The sequence below is a fragment of the Cervus canadensis genome, chromosome 26 (assembly GCF_019320065.1).
Source record: "Cervus canadensis isolate Bull #8, Minnesota chromosome 26, ASM1932006v1, whole genome shotgun sequence".
NCBI classification, from domain to species: Eukaryota; Metazoa; Chordata; class Mammalia; order Artiodactyla; family Cervidae; genus Cervus; species Cervus canadensis.
Window position 1 is genome coordinate 22697893 of NC_057411.1, and position 20971 is coordinate 22718863.

Below are 20971 nucleotides of genomic sequence, written 5' to 3' on the forward strand. Positions count from 1 at the left end.
GGGAAAGATTGATGGCAGGAGGATAAGGGGACGACAGAGGATGAGATGGTTGGATGGCATCACCGACTCAATGGACATGGGTTTGGGTAGACTATGGCAGTTGGTGGTGGACACAGAGGCCTGGCGTGCTGCAGTCCGTGGGGTCGCAAAGACTCGGACACAACTGAGCGACTAAACTGAACTGAACTGAACATAAGAAGAGAGACCGTGCTGTTAATTTTTAAACTATTTGTTTTTCAATTGTATTCCACACTTAAAATGAAATAAAGCACAAGATTCCTTCATTGCAATTACCAATTGATGTCAAAAAATCAGTCAAGTAGTGCATATTTGGTCCTCCCAGGCGGCTCCAGTGGTTAAAAAAAACAAAAAAAACAAAAAAAAACCCACCTGCCAATGCAGATTCGATCCCTGGGTCCTGGGTTGGGAAGATTCCCTGGAGGAGGGCATGACAACCCACTCCAGTATTCTTGCCTGGAGAATCCCATGGACAGAGGAGCCTGGCGGGCTACAATTCGTAGGGTCACACAAAGTCAGACTCGACTGATGTGATTTAGTACGCACACACCTAATACATATTTGCAAAGTGCGTTTTGGAATTACATTTAAACTTCCTTATTTTTATGGTTCTGAAATAAGCAAGTAATTTACACTCAAATCAGCCAAATTGATAGGTTTTTATTTTTTTAGTTTTAATGCTGATTTATTTCAAACAAAAGAAGAAACATTAGATTAAGGATTTCTTATAAGCACCCCTGGAGGAAAGGGAGTGAGGCACATTGTCCAGATTAAGACAAGACTGGTACCCCACATCCCCATCCCGGCACACACACTCTATTAAGATGCTCACATTTTTAAAGAGGTTTTTTTTCTTTTTTTTAAGATTCTCTAGTGGGTCTCAGATAAATTTTAATAGAGTGTGTTGCCTGCAAGAGGAAATGGCAACCCACTTCTAGTAATGCCAGGGAAGCCTGGTGGGCTACAGTCCATGGGGTTGCTTAGAGTCGGACAGGACTTAGGGACTAAACCACCATCAGTGTCTAAATGCATGGCACATTTATGTTCTTTCCTGGTTTGGAGAGGTTGGCAATACAGGGTGTTATGTAAGTCTAACCACCAAATACTTATATTCTCACTTCAAGGCTGCATGAGAGGAGACGTATCAAAGAAAAATTTGTCTTCTTTAGGTGTAGACTGGACTTAAGAGTTCACATAAACCTGAGAAGGATGGGTTTCTACTGAGGAATTCTCATGTTCTTCTGAAGGATTGAAAAATGGGGTCAAGTAAGCCATTCTCACTTTAAATCTATTTGAAGAAAAAATAAAATCTGAGGAAAAGAGAGGATAAAAAGCATTACTTGAATGGGTCATAAATGTTCTTTGTTGTTGTTTTTTTTCCTTTTTGGAGATTTCTAAAATAATAAATCACAAGTGATACATGGGTAGATAAGTGAATTGAGGCAATGACACCTTGGTGAGATTTTTAAATGCTGATACATCTGGGACTTTTCCATTTCTCAAGTTTTCATTTTAAGGAGTCTAAAATTATAGTTCTATTATCCTTTACTAGCTATCAATTTTTCTGAAAGGAATAAAAATTTTATTTTTACATTCTTTATGAAGAAGAAATATTTATTTCTCTTTAAGAGAATTGTTAATGCATTTAAGCAAATTAATAGTTGTCATATTAAGAAAAAGGTCAAATTTAATTTAAAATATGATACAAACATCTCTGCAAGGTGATCTAACTCAGCCATCCTAAAGGAAATCATTGGATTTCCTGAAATAATATCAGTGAAATTATTTCAGTGATAATAATAATCACTGAATATTCATTGGAAAGACTGATGCTGAAGCTGAAACTCCAATACTTTGGCCACCTGATGCGAAGAATTGACTCATTAGAAAAGACCCTGATGCTGGGAAAGATTGAAGGCAGGAGAAGAGGATGACAGAGGATGAGATGGTTGGATGGCATCACTGACTTGATGGACATGAGTTTGAGTAAGCTCCAGGAGTTGGAAATGGACAGGGATGCCTGGCGTGCTGCAGTTCATGGGGTCACAAAAAGTCGGACAGCACTGAGAGGCTGAACTGAACTGAACTGACTATAATACAATAATAATTTAAGTTGATATTATTTAAACAACTAATGTAGAATTTCTTTTAAAAGCACACCAAAAAATGTAAATGTGCATTTTCTAACATAATTTATTTTATCTTTATTTATAGATTTTGGCTATAACATATGATCAAATTGATAGGTTCCAAAAATAATGGTAAGGTAAGGGAGAAGTTCTTCTAAATTATTCATCATATGTCAGTTATCAAATAATTATTAGACAATATGATAACTATTGATATAGCAAACTAGACAACTGCCATATAATTTGTCTTTGGAAATTGACTGCAGCCAATAAAATCTTCCTATTTCAAAAACCCAGATAGGGGTACAGGAGTGATTTAGAAAGACAATCAATAGTTAACTTTTCATTGTTAATCTTTAGGACTCTACAATGAGGTACTGTTGTTTAGTTGCTAAGTCATGTCTGACTTTTTTGCAACCCCATAGACTAGCCTGCCCAGCCCTTGGGATTTCCCAGGCAAGAATCCTGGAGTGGATTGCCATTTCCTTCTCCAGGGTATCTTCCCTGACCCAGAGATTGAACCCACATCTCCTGCATTGGCAGGCTAGTTATTTACCACTGAGCTACCAGGGAAGTCCACAATGAGGTAAAGGCTACTTTAAAAATAATTAGACTATAATAAGGAATAAAATACTGTCTCCTTTAGGTATAAATTAATTATATTTTTTGTTTAGCTAATTAAAATTTTTCATTTTCTTTACACAACATTAAAATATAATAGAGGGAAATTTTGATACTCTAAATAGTTTGGGAAAGATTCCTTTGATTGGTGAATTTTTTTCTTTTTCTTGTTCATTTATAATATGACCCATGTTAGAAGACTTAAGGCATCTTGCAAAATAGGTAAAACAGGATTTTTTGAAAAGTTAAAAAGAGTTTGATGAGGAAAAAATAAGGCTAGAAAAAAAAGATAAAGCCAGACATGAAGTAAGTTCACCCAGATGAGGCACCACAACACCCTATAGAGTTCTAAAAATGGGAAAGATATCTGACTCTGAAATTCCTTGTACACAAAGAACAAAAATAAATGCAAAATCAGGAAATAAGCCATGTCAGTATCAATAGGACATGAAAAGAGTAATACTTCAAGAAATCCAAGTCATTGAAAGACATCTGCCATGAAGATAAATTTGGCTTTGATGTCATTCACATTAGGTAATGCTGACAGTAGATGAACAGGTGACCAAATTCTCTGTGAAGATTCTTCCTAGTCAGACTAGTAAAGCCATAGACACTTTTATTATTCTGTAGAAGAAAAATATGCAATATATTGTATGTTTTCTGAAACAATCAATTTATAATATTAATGTTCATAGGGTCAACCAACATGAAGTTTCTCCTTTGGGCCTGCCTCATGTATGTTTCTTTTGCAAGGGTAAGTAAATGGACTTTTAAAATTGTAGTAATAGTATAATCATCAAATAGTTGTAGACAGCGATTCTACAATTGTATATTGTAGTTATAGTGTTGATAATGATTCAGAGACATGTTAATAAGAATGTAGTTTATTGTACCAAACTTTTCAAAAGAAATTTTCAGATGCCAAAATAATAAAAGTTGTGTAATCTGAAAATGAATAAGCAGCAAGGAAAAGAGGTAAATTCAGAAAGGCAGTGGGTTGGAGGAGAATAATATTATATGGAACCAGAATTCCAGGCAGATGATCTTAATAGTTTACATCTTCAAATTATACAAAACTGGATTAGGCTTCCTCTGGAAGTGAAGTCCCATTGCTGGAGGTCTGATGTAGTTGCTGTTTTTCAGTCACTAAGTCATGTCTGACTCTTTATGACCCCATGGACTGCAGCACTCCAGGCTTCTCTGTCTTTCACTATCTCAAAGAGTTTGCTCAAACTCATGTCCATTGAGTTGGTGATGGCATCCAACCATCTCATCCTATGTTACCCCCTTCTCCTCCTGCCTTCAGTCTTTTCCAGCATCAGGGTCTTTTTCAATGAGTTGGTTCTTTGCATCAGGCGGCCAAAGTGTTGGAGCTTCAGTTTTAGCATCAGTTCTTTCAGTAAATATTCAGGGTTAATTTAAGGATTAACTGGTTGGATCAACTTGCAGTCCAAGAGACTCTCAAGAGTCTTCTCCAACACCACAATTCAACAGTATCAATTCTTCAACTCTCACCCTTCTTTATGGTCCAACTGTCCCATCCATACATGCATACTGGAAAAACCATAGTTTTTACTATATGAACCTTTGTCAGCAAAGTGATGTCTCTGCTCTCCAATATGGTATCTAGGTTGGTCATAGCTTTTCTTCCAAGAAGCAAGCATCTATTAATTTTGTGACTACAGTCACCATCCAGTGATTTTGTAGCCCAAGAAAATAAAGTCTGTCACGGTTACTATTGTTTCCCCACCTATCTGCCATGAACAGACGGGACCAGATGCCACGATCTTAGTTTTTTCAATGTTGAGCTTTAAGCCAACTTTTTCTCTCTCCTCTTTTACATTAATCAAGAGGCTCTTTAGTTCCTCTTTGCTTTCTGCTCTTATAGTGGCATCATCTGCACATCTGAAGTTGTTGATATTTTTCCCAGCAATCTTGATTCCAGCTTGTGCTTCATCCATCCTGGCATTTCGTATGATGTACTCTGCCTAAAGGTAAATAAGTAGGGTGACAATATACAGCCTTGATATACTCCTTTTCCAATTTTGAATCAGTCCGCTGTTCCATGCCCAGTTCTAACTGTTGCTTCTTGACCTGCATAAAAGTTTCTCAGGAGACAGGTGAAGTGGTCTGGTATTGCCATCTCTTTAAGAATTTTCCACAGTTTGCTCTGATCCACACAGTCAAAAGCTTTAGCATAGTCAACAAAGCAAAAGCAGACATTGTTTTGGAATTGCCTTGCTTTTTCTATGATCCAGAAGATGGCAATTTGATTCCTGGTTCCTGTGCTTTTTCTAAATCCAGCTTGTACATCTAAAAGTTCTTAGTTCACATACTATTGAAGCTTAGCTTGAAGGATTTTGAGCATTATCTTGCCAGCATATGAAATAAGCACAGTTATATAGTAGTTTGAAGAACATTCTTTGGTATTGCCTTTCTTTGGTAGTGGAATGAAAACTGAACTTTTCCAGTCTTGTGGCCACTGCTGAGCCTTTCAAATTTGCTGGTATATTGAGTGCAGCACTTTCACAGCATCTTTTAGGACTTGCAATAGCTCAGCTGAAATTCCATCACCTCCTCTACCTTTTTTCTTACTAATTATTCCTAAGGACCCCTTAACTTCACACTTTGGTGTGTCTGGCTTTAGGTAAGTGAGCACACCATCATGGTTATCAGGGTCATGAAGACTTTTTTTGTATAGTTTTCTGTGTATTCTTGCCATCTCTTCTTAATCTCTTCAGCTTCTCTTAGGTCCTTGCTGCTTCTGTCCTTTATTGTGCCCATATTTGCATGAAATATTCCCTTGATATCTCCAATTTTCTTGAAGAGATCTCTAGTCTTTCCCATTCTACTGTTTTCCTGTATTTATTTGAATTTTTCACTTAAGTCTTTCTTATCTCTCCTTTCTTATCTCTGTGGAACTCCATAATGAATAACCATAGTGAATTAACTTTTTCCTTTGTTTTAGAAATGCTTCCACTTTATTGATGAGGTAAAACTTTTTTTTTTCATCTATGTATAAATGTATTTTAGAGGAAATGGAAACCCACTCCAGTATTCTTGCCTAGAGAAATCCATGGACAGAGGAGCCTGACGGGCTATGGTCCATGGGATTGCAAACAGTTGGACATGACTGAGCGACTAACATACACATAAATGTATTTGTTTCTACCTTGAAGTATATTTTACATTTTAAAACTCTCTGATTTTTAGTATGCAATTTTGTGAATACTGTTGCTGTTAAAATATTAATCCTATTAAACTCATATTTGATAGAAAAATGTTTATGAAGTATACATATGTTTGTGCTCAACATATTTACTGTAAGAATTTTCTTTCTTTTCAATGAACAGAAGCATTAAGCAAGTATACACCCTTTATAGTGGATATAAGTTTTGCTATGCCCAGGTTTTCTCCTCACGCTTTGACAAGATTTTATGACAATATTGTACTGAGTTTACCTCAACAAAATAAGTGATGAATCTGAGAAGATTTTGCCTATATGAAAGGATAGCAGAAGAAAACATGATCTAGGAATTACTAGCAGGAGGAGTATGTCCCAAAGTGTTAGGTGATTTCTGTACAGCAAATACTCAAATTATCCCTATGTAGCACACCAAGACATTCATCAGTTCACTGCCATTAGAATTTTCTTTTTTAGTTCTTTGTCATTTTTGCCTCAATTCTGATGACAGGAGAGTGCTAAGAAAATAATACTTATATCTACCCACAAGTATGCAGTAGATCAACACAACAATCTGTCAAGGAAAGGCCAAGACACATGATCCAGATGGGTACAGTTTTAACCAAATACCATTAGACATATGGCAAAGGAATAGAAAATAATTTAAAAATGAAAACAATATGAGATACTACTTTTAATTTCTTACAAGAGTTAAGATTTTAATCATAAGAATTAGAACTCCCTGATCACACTATGAATCACTGTGTCTGTCTCTGTGAACATTCTGGAATGTCTATTGTTTGTGTATCATGCATCTTACCTTCATGATCCAGGAGCAAGTATTTTAACTCAGTAATTCAGGAAACTACCCTAAAATTGGAAATAACATTATGCACAATATTAAATTTTAATGAAGAAGCTTCCTACCTGAGAGAAAAAAACCCTGGCACAAGCAAAGAAACCTTGTCTGTTCTATGCAGGTGGACAGCACAGAGTAGGCATTCATTTGATACTTCTAAAAAGTTCTTGAAAATACATCAAGAAAGACAAAGTATCCCCAAACCACTGAGGAACAATCTACATTCATTGAGAAGTTATATTGCAAAGTCTTTAGTCCCTGGGGATTATGTGATAAGCCCAAATGATGATATAATATAATATTTACCCATTAAATGTCATCACAATCATAAGTAATATAGAGATAGGATGGAGGTAATCATTTTTAATTGACTACTTTGCTCTCCTTTAGGATTACAGTGACAACATAGGCAGTCCTTACCCAGTTAACCCATCTGCAAGTATTTCTTACCCAGTTAACCCATCTGCAAGTATTTCTTACCCAGTTAACCCATCTGCAAGTATTCCTTATCCCATGCCAGACAGTGATTACACTCCTCCTGTCTATCTTACAAAGACTAACTTCCCCAATTACCCTGTGAATCCTGATCCCAATACAGCAGTACCCTCAAATCCCCTGGTTTTCACTGCTCTTGGAGCTCCCCTCTACAGTATTGCTAGTCTTCCCATATCTCCTTTTCCCCATCAACTTCCTCCTACTGGAGTTTTCCGCCTTGTTCCTGCCTCAAGTAGACCTACGGGACCTTTTTACCCACCTAATGAAGCTGCACCTTCTGCAGACAATACATATATAGTTGAGATTCTTGTCCCACCTACTACACCCCCACCTACTCTCCCAGATATCCAACCACTTACTATGACAGAGCCTGATGAAGCCGAGCCTGCAGCAGCTGCCCATGTTGGCCTAGAACCTCACTCCTCTATTTCTTTTGACCAGGTAAGTGGCCTCAGTCTTAGTCCTGTGATGCATGAGATTTACAGTAGCAGGAAAGAAACAGTCTCTCCATAAACAAACATATATCCACTGAGATATTTTGAACAGCTTTGTTGAGATAGGATATATACTCTGATAAGTTTGGGCATGTATATACACCCATGGTTTGTTGGCATCACTGACTCAATCAATGAACATGAGCTTGAACAAACTCAGAGAGATAGTAAAGGAAAGGGAAAGACTGACTTGCTGCAGTTCATGAGGTTGCAAAGAGTCTGATACAACTTAGTGACTGAAGAAGAGCAATGAAAAAAACACCAAGATAAGACTATATTCACAATAGCCAGAGGTATCCTACTGGTTATTTTTTCATTATTGTTTGTTTGTTTTAAATATTCACACACTCCCCTTTTTCCTGTTCTTGTTGTACTTTCTGTTGGTACAGATTCATTCACAATTTCCAGGATGCTATATAAGCAGAATCATACTGTATATACTCTTTTATGCCTGGTTTCTTTCACTCAGCATAATTATTCTGAGATTTATCCATGTAGTTATGCATATCAATAGTTCAGTCACTTTTTTTGCAAAGTTGTGTTAGATTATATGGATATATCATAATTTTTACTCATTCATTTGTTGATGAACATTTTAACTTCCAAGATGAATACCATCTATACCATTTATTTATATCCAGTTATATATTGCATACAGTACTGTCTTAAATTGCTTAGTTCAATATTCAATAAAAACTGATTAGATGAACAGCCTTGCCTTGCTTCTGATATTGAGGGAAATAATTTATTCTAGGATGTCATTAGGTTGCTATGATTTTCACCTTTAGTAAACAGGAATGGAGAAACATTTTGATCTAAGGATAATTTTTCCCATTGCAGAGATCAAATCATTCTGAGTGCTCAGCCATATGACCTGTGAAAACTAAGCTTTTTTTACTCTGGCTGTGTGATCAAGAGCTTCCCAGGTGGTTCCAGTGTTAAGGAACCTGCCTGCCAAAGCAGGAGACATAAGAGATTCAGGTTCAATCCCTGGGTCAGGAAGATCCCCTGGAGCAGGGCCTAGCAACCCACTCCAGTATTCTTGCCTGGAGAACCTCATGTACCGGGAGCCTGGCAGGCTACAGTCCATAGGATTGCAAAGAGTCAGACACAACTGAAGTGACTTAGCACCCATATGTGATAAAAATGTTTTTTCCTGCCAGATACTGTGCCATTTTGAGCACTAGATGTTTTTTCATTTCATCTTTTCAGATGGCTCCTGACCTGACCTGAGGTAGTATCATCATATCTTAGGACAATCTATTTATTTATTTATATTGACTTATATTTGATTTACAATATTATATTAGTTTTAGGTATACATCATTGTGATTTGTTATTTTTAAAGATTGTATTCCACGTAAAGTTATTATAAAACATTGACTATTTTGCCCTGTGCGGTACAGTATATTCTTGTTGCTTATCTATTTTATACATAGTAGTTTGTATCTCCTAATCCCAAACCCCTATCTTGTCCCTCCCACCTTCCTTCTCCCCACTGATAACCACTATTTTGTGCTCCATAATTGTCTTTTTCTGTTTTGTTATATACAGTATTTTGTTTTAATTTTTAGATTCCACATATAAGTTGATAACACAGAGACTGTCTTTCTCTGTCTGACTGATTTCACTAAGCATAATACTCCTAGGCCCATTCACGTTGTTGCAAATGGCAAAAGTTCATTCTTTGTTATAGCTGATTAATATTTGTATATATTGGTATATATATGGAGGGAATGGCAATCCACTCCAGTATTTTTGCCTGGAGAATTCCATGGAGAGAGGAGCCTGGTGGGCTACAGTCCATGGCTGACTAATATTCCATTGTACATATACAATGGAATATTAATATATATATATTAGTGTGTGTGTGTGTATATACATATATATATGTATATATATATGTGAAATCACACCTTCCATATTTGTTCATCTATTGATGAACTTGTACCTTGCTTCCATATCTTGGCTATTGTAAATAACACTGCTATAAGCATAGGATAACCTCTTTCAATCTTTGTATCTATGTTTTTGTCCTCCTCTTTCCTTCAGATTCTCTGCCCTGTGAATTTTAGCTATCTTGGTCTCCCTAGACTCCCAGCTCCAGCTCCCTTCACTAAGGCCTCGAAACAATGCTAGCAGTAAGCTAAGACAATCATACGGTTCATTTCCGCTGCTTCTTGTCTCTTAGGGATTGCTGTTCTTCATAAATTGACATTCAGATCTTCAGAAATAGTTGCTTCTCATATTTTGGTATTTTTTAAATTCATTTCAGACAAGAGGGTATATTCAGTTTCTGTTACTTATTTTAACCAAAACTATAGTCCTCTAAATTTTCTTAAAAATGATGATTTAAAAAAGAAAAACAGAATCCCTTTGTCCCTAAGTTTTAGAGCTGTGGCTATTTTAAAAAAGGAAAAGAACGATTCCAAAGTACATGGAAGATACTCTGAAACCTGGGCACAGGCTAAAGACAGATGAGAGCTTAAACTCAACAGTGAATAATTTCTAAAGTGTACCGCCACTAATCGATTACTCCTAGTAGGTGTTTGCTAGAAGGAGGTAAAACTTTGCTTCTTGTACCCTTATTCCTGATAGAGATCAGGATCAAGTTAAATGGTTGCATGGAACTGCTCCCCAGAAGTTTAAAGAGCCATCCTGCTGCTCCAATGCTCTACATATTAACATGTTCCTTTAGTATGTTTGACACAAAGTACTCTCCTTCCATCAGTCTATATACATACTTATGGTTCCTGACTCACGTGGAGATAAAGAGATATTTTAGAAAGTATGGGTAAAAAGAAATAAGACTTCAGAAAAGTGGGCCTTGAAAACTGCTAAATGTATTAGGCTGTTTCCTATATGCAAAGGAATTTATTAAGGACCCTCATTACATAATTTGACCAGTTCTTTATTTCCAAAAGCTAAGTCTGATAGCAGTATCAGTTCAGTTCAGTTCAGTTCAGTTCAATCGTTCAGTCATGTCCGACTCTTTTCAACCACATGGACTGCAGCATGCCAGGCCTCCCTGTCCATCACCAACTCTCAAAGTTTACCCAAACTCTTGTCCATTGAGTTGGTGATGCCATCCAACCATCTCATCCTCTGATGTCCCCTTCTCCTCCCACCTTCAATCTTTCCCAGCATTAGGGTCTTTTCAAATAAGTCAGCTCTTCACATCAGGAGGCCAAAGTACTGGAGTTTCAGCTTCAACATCAGTCCTTCCAACGAACACTCAGGGCTGATCTTTAGGATGGACTGGTTGGATCTCCTTGCAGTACAAAGGACTCTCAAGTGTCTGCTCCAACACCACAGTTTAAAAGCATCAATTCTTCAGCAACTCAGCTTTCTTTATGGTCTTACTCTCACATCCATACATGACTATTGGAAAAATCATAACTTTGACTAGATGGACATTTGTCAGCAATGTCTCCGCCTTTTAAATGCTGTCTAGGTTTGTCATAAATTTTCTTCCAAGGAGCAAGCATCTTTTAACTTCATGGCTGCAATCAACATCTGCAGTGATTTTGGAGCCCAAGAAAATAAATTCTGTCACTCTTTCCATTGTTTCCCATCTATTTGCCATCAAGCGATGGGACTGGACGTCATGATCTTAGTTTTTGAATTTTGAGTTTTAAGCCAGCTTTTTCACTCTCCTTTTTCACTTTCATCAAGAGGTTCCTTAGTTCCTCTTCACTTTCTGCCATAAGGGTGGTGTCATCTGCTTATCTGAGGTTATTGATATTTCTCCTGGAAATCTTGATTCCAGCTTGTGCTTCATCCAGCCCAGCATTTTGCATGATGTACTCTGCCTTGACGTACTTCTTTCCCAATTTGGAACCACTCTGTTGTTCCATGTCCAGTTCTAACTGTTGCTTCTTGACCTGCATGCAGATTTCTCAGGAGGCAGGTCAGGTGGTCTGGTATTCCCATATCTTTAAGAATTTTCCACAGTGTGTGATGATTCACGCAGTCAAAGGCTTTGGCATAGTCAATAAAGCAGAAATAGATGTTTTTCTGGAACTCTCTTGCTTTTTTGATTATCCAGCACATCTTTTCAATTTGATCTCTGATTCCTCTGCCTTTTCTAAATCCAGCTTGAACATCTGAAACTTCCCAGTTCATGTACTGTTGAAGCCTAACTTGGAGAATTTTCAGCATTACTTCGCTAGAGTATCAGATGAGTGCAATTACGTGGTAATTCGAACATTCTTTGGTATTGCCTTTCTTTAGGATTGGAATGAAAACTGACCTTTTCCAGTCCTGTGGCCACTGCTGAGTCTTCCAAATTTGCTGGCATATTGAGTGTAACACTGTCACAGCATCATCTTTTAGGGCTTGAAATAGCTCAGCTGGAATTCCATCACTTCCACTAGCCTTGTTTGTAGTGATGCTTCCTAAGGTCCACTTGACTTCACACTCCACGATGTCTGGCTCTTGGTGAGTGATCAGACCATCATGGTTATCTGGGTCATTAAGATCTTTTTTGTATAGTTATTCTGAGTATTCTTGCCACTGCTTCTTAATATCTTCTGCTCCTGTTAGGTCCATACCATTTCTATCCTTTATTGTGACCTCATTCCTTTATCCTTTCATAAATCTTTTCCAATTTGACTGTTATAAATATTAGCTAGACAGGAAAATAGCAAGGCTTTATTTGACTGTTAACCACATCAGGATTTCTGCTGAGACGACATCAGTGCTTACAGTAGAATTGAAGACATAATTTGATAGCTTTTACTACTGTTGGTAGGACTTCCCTGGTGGCTCAGACGGTAAAGCATCTGCCTACAATGTGGGAGAGCCAGGTTCAATCCCTGGGTCAGGAAGATCCCCTGGAGAAGGAAATGGCAACCCACTCCAGTACTCTTGCTTGGAAAATCCCATGGACAGTTGATCCTCGTAGGCTACAGTCCATGTGGTTGCAAAGAGTTGGACACGACTGAGCAACTTCACTTCCCTATTGTTGGTGATGCCTCTTAACAGCAGCTATTACAAAACAAATTAAAAGGCTTAAATGTTGAGTTAAACCTTTTCTACTGTCATATTCTTTGAGGTTTTTATTTTACCATTATATAAGATAAAAGAGTATTTATTAGTGAATTAGTTCAAGATATTCCAAAATTTAATACTTTCATATTTTCAGTAAACATTTATATTTCTTTCCTTACTATATTAATGACAATTCATAACAGGTAAGAGAAACAGTACTACTTTTCTAGAAAAGTTTTATAAGACAGAGAAGGAATTCTACTTCAAGTCATTCAGTATCAGGAGACTGGTGATCTGATCCCAACACTTCCACACAAAATGTTCTATATAATATATGCATGCATGCAAATAAATCATAACATTGAATTAACATTGCATTTTTAAATTTTTATGAGAATGCGTAATAGCTGTAAGAAGATAGAGGAAAACAAACGTGATTCTCTTAAATGTGACTTCTAATAGTAGCATGGATTTGTAGATAACCATTCAATATAGTCCCTTAATGTTAAAATCATAATGCAACGAGAGGAATTTTCTTATAGTCATTTGATAACTTTTATACAAAACTAATATGTTGTCTTTCTTTTTCAGGAATAATTGGAACAAGAATCAGTGAAAGCTAAAAAAAATTATTTTCTTTTCAAAGATTACCATTGTTATATTAAAAATATATTTCAATAAAAAACACTTAAATAATCAGTCTCACCATATAGGTTTGTTTGTGATATTTTTTCATTGGATTTAATTTATATAGAAATGATATTTATGGTGTATTTTTTTTTCCAATTCACAATTTTAAAAGGTTACTTCTTAACTATGTAAATAATAATTGTCAGGGATTTAAACATCTGTTGGCAATATGTGCTTTTCTTTTGAATAAACCCTATATAAAAAATATAACACAAATAGAATTTTTTATTTTTTGTTTCCAATTTGTGTCTTCTGAAAGTAAACAGAAAGTAGTTTGTTAGGGAAATTAAAATGGAGGAAGTCTTGTTCAAGTTTCAGAAGTAGGAGAGCTGACTTGCTTCTGACCTGTTTGAACACTGTCTGGTTTCCATGCCTGTCTGTAAGCACAGAAAGTCAAGTGGTACCTTAGATAAGAAAGGGAATGGGTCTTGAAATTCTTGAGTCCCTGAGGGTCTGGCCAATGCCCCAGGGATCTAATGAAATCCTTTGACTTACAGAGTGAAACATAGTATTTTAAAAAGATTAAAGTAAAACCAGAGCTGCATTTTTGTGCACAGTCTGGTAAAGACATCACTTTGTGGCCTGAGATAATAAGTGGGAGCCCTTGAAATTGCCATCTGAAGTCTCACCCATGGGATGGATGCACTGCCTGGGACCCTTTCCCAACTGGGACTTCAGATTGCTGCTAACAAGGGACTTCCCAGTGCTATTTAACTCTGGATGTCGTTCGGCTCCATTTGGTGATGTATGTGCTGCTACTTTTCTCTATTGCATCTGTTTCTTTACTTGTAATGACTGTGTATTTAAATTAAGCCCAATAATCTTCTATTAAATATTAAAATTGCTTATTGTGTGTGATGAGTGGTTTCTTTAGTTAACAAATCCTTTGAACCTAAAACAAAAGTAAAACTTTCAGCAAAACATAAAAAGGAGACAAGCATCATTCCATGGCTATCTCCCCATTTCCCTTCCCCTAAAATGTTTCACCTGCTTTTTAAACATTTATCTAACATCAATTTACATAGTACTTTGCAGTGCTAAGCACTGTTCTAAGCTTCTAACAATATAAGTTTATTAAGCCCTTATAATAACCCTGCAAATATATACAGTTATTCCCACTTAAATCTTAGGCAACTGAATAACAGAGAAGATAAATGATTTGCCAAGATTACACAGCTGAAATGTATCAGAGGCAGAATGAGAAAGCATACCAAGGAAACATGGAATTAGAACTTTACTGGAAATTAGAAAATACAAACTAACCTGAAGTTAAGCATGATAAGTGTGCTAATTTCTTTTGGTTATTGCAACAAATTACAAAGTTGGTGGCTTAAATAAATAATAATTCATTCCCTCACATTTCAGGAAGTCCAAAATCAAGTTGACTGGGCTAAAATTAATATGTCACAGGGTCAATGGTGCCTTGATAGGCTTTTGGGAAGCTGTGACCCTCCCAGTTTCTTTCTGTAGCTATCAGCATCTCTTAACTTGTGGCTGCATCATTCCAATCTTCAAGGAATAAAGCATCAAGTCTCTGTGTGATTATTTTTTACAGTATTTTCTCCCATGTATGTTTTCAAATCTTACCTTTAAAAGGTATATGTGATTGCACTTGGGGCTTCCCAGGTGGCTCAATGGCAAAGAATCTGCCTGCCAATTCAGGAGACGCAGGAAACACAAGTTCAGTTCCTGGGTCAGGAAGATCCCCTGGAGGAGGAAATGTCAACTCACTTCAGTATTCTTGCCTGGAAAAATCAACAGACAGAGGAAATTCGCAGGCTACAATCCGTGGGATCACAAAGAGTCGGACACAACTAAAGATTGCATTCAGGGCCCACCTAGGTAATACAGTATAACCTCTCCATTTTTGAACTCTAAACTTAATCACATCTCTCAAAGATGCTTTTTTTTTTTTCCCTCTTTTGCCAAATAAGGTAACATTCAAAGGTTCCAAGCATTGGAACAAAGAAACCTCTTGGGGAGGCCCCAGAGGCAACAGACAGAATTCAGATTGGAGTTGGATATCAAGTTGATGGAGAATAACTCCTTAGTTAAATCACCCTACTCAGACATGGAAAGATGGATGATATTTGAGCAATGAATGAAACCTTTGGCAAACTCATAGCTCTTATGTTTAAATATATAAATCCTTATAAGTCAGTTTCTAGTAAAGTCAGTGTGAATCTGAAAATTAGGAGAAAGGAAATGAAAAAGGCCGAGATCCTACAAACAGAATTGGCCCGACATGAAGCAGAAAGAAAGGAACTTAAGGAGTAGATTAAGAGGCACAAACTTTTATGTATAAAATAAGCTACAAGGTTATATCGTGCAGCACAGGGAATACAGTTAATATAATATTTTTTTAAGTGTTAATCTCCAGCCCAGGTTGGATGCATGAGACAAGTGCTCGGGCCTGGTGCACTGGGAAGACCCAGAGGGATCGGGTAGAGAGGGAGGTGGGAGGGGGGATCGGGATGGGGAATACATGTAAATCCATGGCTGATTCATGCCAATGTATGACAAAAACCACTACAATATTGTAAAGTAATTAGCCTCCAACTAATAAAAATAAATGGAAAAAAAATTTTTTTAAAAAGTGTGAATCACAATACTGTACATCTGTAACTTCTATAATATTTACATCCGTTATACTTCAATTAAAAGAAACATAGCAAAAAATGCTAAAGACAAGACTTTCACTTTAAAAACGAATTGAGAAATAGGTTAACATATTTAAAAATTCACCTGGGACTACTTACAAAGAGAGGAAGGAAAACTGAAGACAGAGGACCCTGGGGCCATGTCCCCTGGCTTGTGGAAAGGTGATGGCAGGAGATACTGGATTGGCTGCTAGTGTGGTGACACAGGTTACCAATAGCCTGGAAAATTCAAAAGCTAAGAAAAAGTTTTGAAATTTTGATTTATTGGAGCCCCAAAAACCACAAACTTTGACATCAGTAGAATTTTGACTTCAGGAAATAGTTGAGGATGACTCAGAGAGTTCTAGTTAACAGACTAGGTCCTAGTGACAGAAACATTGCATCCTTAGTCAGGGTCCCGGCTGTCACAACTGTTAGCTTCATGACATTAGCCACTTAACCTCTTTAGGACAAACGTTCAGCTGTTGAAAAAATAGGCTCATAATAATCTCAACCCTTTAAAAAATTGTTGTCTCTAAAATCACAATATCTAAGAGAATTGATATAGTTAAGTTATTGTAGCCCAGATGCCGGACCTCTAAATCATCCAGTAACAAAGCCTGGCACACAGAGGTTACTTTAAGAGTATTTGGTAAACAAGATCCTATATAACCAAGTTATTTGCATTCACAGTATACAGTTGTCAAGTATAGCAAAGTATTCTCTCTGGTAGCAAAAATAAGTATTTTGATGGTTGTTGAATATTTGCCAATCTCACCATCAACACTGACTGCCCATTTAAATAACCCTGTTAAATGTCTGTTTTGTCAAGGCACACACAAAAATTCGGATTTACTTGGTAGGGTGGGTCTAAGTAATGGTATTTTTAACGTTTCCAAGGTAATTCCAAAGTGCACCTAAGATTGGGAAAAACTGATCTTTGTATCGTAGAAAAAGGAGACCTGAAAATTTAATCTAAATAAGTTCTAGAAATATAATTTCATCAATTTTTGAACACAAAGTAAAATCCTCCAAATCTATGGAAAAACACTCAAAAATAAATAGGTACATTTTTTGAAAGCTAGAAAAAGTAGTTATCTACAGCCAAATGTTGATAAAATTGAAAAGGATTATAGACATTTTAAAAGACAGACTGGAAAGATTATCTAAATTTCAGAGGTTGAACAGGGCCCCTAAGCATTGGAAATCACTAACAACTTTTTGATCAGGGAAAGATGGAATGAAAGTATTATTTTTACAATGATAATATGGACTGAGTGTATGGTCCACATTAGAAAGAGGAAAAAAAAAAAAAAAATGGGAGAATACCACTCAGGAAATCTTAGTTCGTGACACTACAAATAAAAAGTAATAGTGAGAAAAAAGAGGATTTAGAGTAAAATTTTATTATAGATTAGAAAAGACAGACTTTTCCAAGGATGGAAATGAAGAAAAGAGAAATCCAGGGTTTCTTATTTGTTTTACTAAATGAAAAGAGAACAGGAAAACCTTAGAAGAGATGATCCATTATCGTTTGTTTGTTATGTGGAGCTCTGCTTTATATTTTAAGAGGAGAAAGATATAAAAAAAGACAATTCAGTTATGTTAATTTTGAATGTCAAAAGTGACAAAATATCTCATTATGAACACTAGGCAGACAAAGATGTTGAATAAAACTTCATGGGAGAATTGAAAACCGGAGATAAAGATATGACATATTTTCATCCAATACATATCAAGCATCCACCCTCTGCCAGGTCACTTATAAGTGACACTTGAATTCCTAGAAGCAAAGTTTAGAAGAATCAAATAACAGCAATATGAATTTCTGCCCCTAGGTGTCATTTTAGATAATAATGAGAGCCCAAGCAGAGTCAATCAAAAGTTTAACTTTATTAATTAATCAGGCAGTGATTGAACGTACATCAAATGTATGACAGAGACTAAGAGGGCATCACTTCTAGAAGTTTACTGCCTAACTTTGGAGAACTATAAATAAACAATTATAATTTGATTGGCAGGAAAATGATGTGCTTGTATGTGTTATTAGTCATATAGCATATACAGAAGATTACCCCCTACAGTAACTCTCCTCCACACACATTATCCACCCAGCGGTAAAAATCATGTTTTTAAATCAAGTGTTACTCAAATCATATCATTGGACTCTTTAAAAGCCTCTAGTGTTTTCTCTATTAACATAGACTATATTCTAAACCCTCACCAGGGATACAAGACTTACCTGCTCTAACTAAGGATTTTTCATTTCCTATCACATTCTCCATTTTGCTCCATGGTCAAGACACAAGGACTTTCTATTTATTTTCAACTATGGTGTGTTTCTTATCCAAGAAACTTTGCACTGCTTTATGAATGACCGGGTGCTTTCCCACCTTTCAGTTCAGTCCAGTTCAGTCGCTCACTCTGTCTGACTCTTTCCGACCCCATGAACAGCTGTATGCCAGGCCTCCCTGTCCATCACCAACTCCGGGAGTTTACTCAAACTCATGCCCATTGAGTCGGTGATGCCATCCAACCATCTCATCCTCTGTCGTCCCCTTATCCTCCTGCCATCAATCTTTACCAGCATCAGGGTCTTTTCAAATGAGTCAGCTCTTCACATCAGGTGGCCAAAGTATTGGAGTTTCAGCTTTCAGTGAACACCCAGGACTGATCTGCTTTAGGATGGACTGGTTGGATCTCCTTGCAGTCCAAGGGACTCTCAAGAGTCATCTCCAACACCACAGTTCAAAAGCATCAATTCTATGGTGCTCAGCTTTCTGTATAGTCCAACTCTCACATCCATACATGACCACTGGAAAAACCAAAGCCTTGACTAGATGGATCGTTGTTGACAAAGTAATGTCTCTGCTTTTTAATATGCTGTCTAGGTTGGTCATAACTTTCCTTCCAAGGAGCAAAGGTCTTTTAATTTCATGGCTGCAATCACCATCTGCAGTGATTTTGGAGCCCCAAAAAATAAAGTCTGCCACTGTTGCCACTGTTTCCCCATCCATTTGCCATGAAGTGATGGGACTGGATGCCATGATCTTAGTTTTCTGAATGTTGAGCTTTAAGCCAACTTTTTCACTCTCCTCTTTCACTTTCATCAAGAGGCTCTTTAGTTCTTCTTCACTTTCTGCCATAAGCCTAATGTCATCTGCATATCTGAGGTTATTGATATTTCTTCCGGCAATCTTGATTCCAGCTTGTGCTTCCTCCAGCCCAGCATTTCTCATGATGTACTCTGCATATAAGTTAAATAAGCAGGGTGACAACATACAGCCTTGACATACTCCTTTTCCTATTTGGAACCAGTCTGTTGTTGCATGTCCAATTCTAACCGTTGCGTCCTGACCTGCATACAGGTTTCTCAAGAGGCAGGTCAGGTGGTCTAATACTCCCATCTCTTTCAGAAATTTCCACAGTTTATTGTGATCCACACAGTCAAAGGCTTTGGCATAGTCAATAAAGCAGAAATAGATGCCTCTCTGGAACTCTCTGACGTTTTTGATGATCCAGCAGATGTTGGCAATTTGATCTTTGGTTCCTCTGCCTTTTCTAAAACCAGCTTGAACATCTGGAATTTCACAGTTCACATATTGCTGAAGCCTGGCTTGGAGAATTTTGAGCATTACTTTACTAGCGTGTGAGATGAGTGCAATTGTGTGCTAGTTTGAGCATTCTTTGGGATTGCCTTTCTTAGGGATTGAAATGAAAACTGACCTTTTCCAGTCCTGTGGCCACTGCTGAGTTTTCCAAATTTGCTGGCATATTGAGTGCAGCACTTCCACATCATCATCTTTCAGGATTTGAAATAGCTCAACTGGAATTCCATCACCTCCACTAGTTTTGTTCGTAGTGATGCTTCCTATGGCCCACTTGACTTCACATTCCAGGATATCTGGCTGTATGTAGAGTGTGAGTGATCACACCATTGTGATTATCTGGGTCATGAAGATCTTTTTTGTATAGTTCTTCTGTGTATTCTTGCCACCTCTTCTTAATATCTTCTGCTTCTGTTAGGTCCATACCATTTCTTTCCTTTATTGTGCCCGTCTTTGCATGAAGTTTTCCCTTGGTATCTCTAATTTTCTTAAAGAGCTCCCTAGTCTTTCCCATTCTATAGCTTTCCTCTATTTCTTTGCATTGATCGCTGAGGAAGGCTTTCTTATCTCTCCTTGCTATTCTTTGGAACTCTGCATTCAAATGGGTATATCTTTCCTTTTCTCCTTTGCTTTTCACTTCTCTTCTTTTCACAGCTATTTGTAAGGCCTCCTCAGACAGCCATTTTGCTTTTTTGTATTTTTGTTTCTTGGGGATGGTCTTGCTCCCTGTCTCCTGTACAATGTCATGAACTTCCATCCATAGTTCATCAGGCACTCTGTCTATCAGATCTAGCCCCTTAAATCTATTTCTCACTTCCACTGTATAGTCACCTTTGGATCCACATAAATAAATATCCTGTTTCAGAGTCACTGTTCCTAAATACCCTAATTAAGTCCTCTCCACCAACCCAGTTGTTTTAGGTTCTGTCAATGGATTCTTTTCTTCATGGTAGCTATTGCTATTTTTTCGTTTTTTAAGCATTTGCATATTTGTCTTCTTTGTGAAGTGAAGTGAAGTCGCTCAGTCGTGTCCAACTCTTTGCGACCCCATGGACTGTAGCCCGCCAGGCTCCTCTGTCCATGGGATTCTCCAGGCAAGAATACTGAAGTGGGTTGCCATTTCCTTCTCCAGGGGATTTTCCCAACCCAGGGATCAAACCAGGATCTCCCGCATTGCAGGCAGACGCTTTAACCTCTGAGCCACCAGGGAAGCCTTTGTAACCCTCATCAAAAATATAAGCT

General features: G+C 37.2%; 1 protein-coding gene across 1 annotated transcript in view; it reads right to left on the bottom strand.

Annotated features, from left to right (window-relative positions):
* CSN2 (casein beta) overlaps nt 1–15098 on the bottom strand; it is a 112849-nt gene extending 97751 nt beyond the window's left edge. Inside the window, exon 1 of the mRNA XM_043447622.1 lies at nt 15070–15098. The gene's annotated coding sequence lies outside the window, so the exon portion shown is untranslated. The remainder of the gene's footprint in view (nt 1–15069) is intronic.
* Between the last annotated feature and the right edge of the window lie 5873 nt (nt 15099–20971).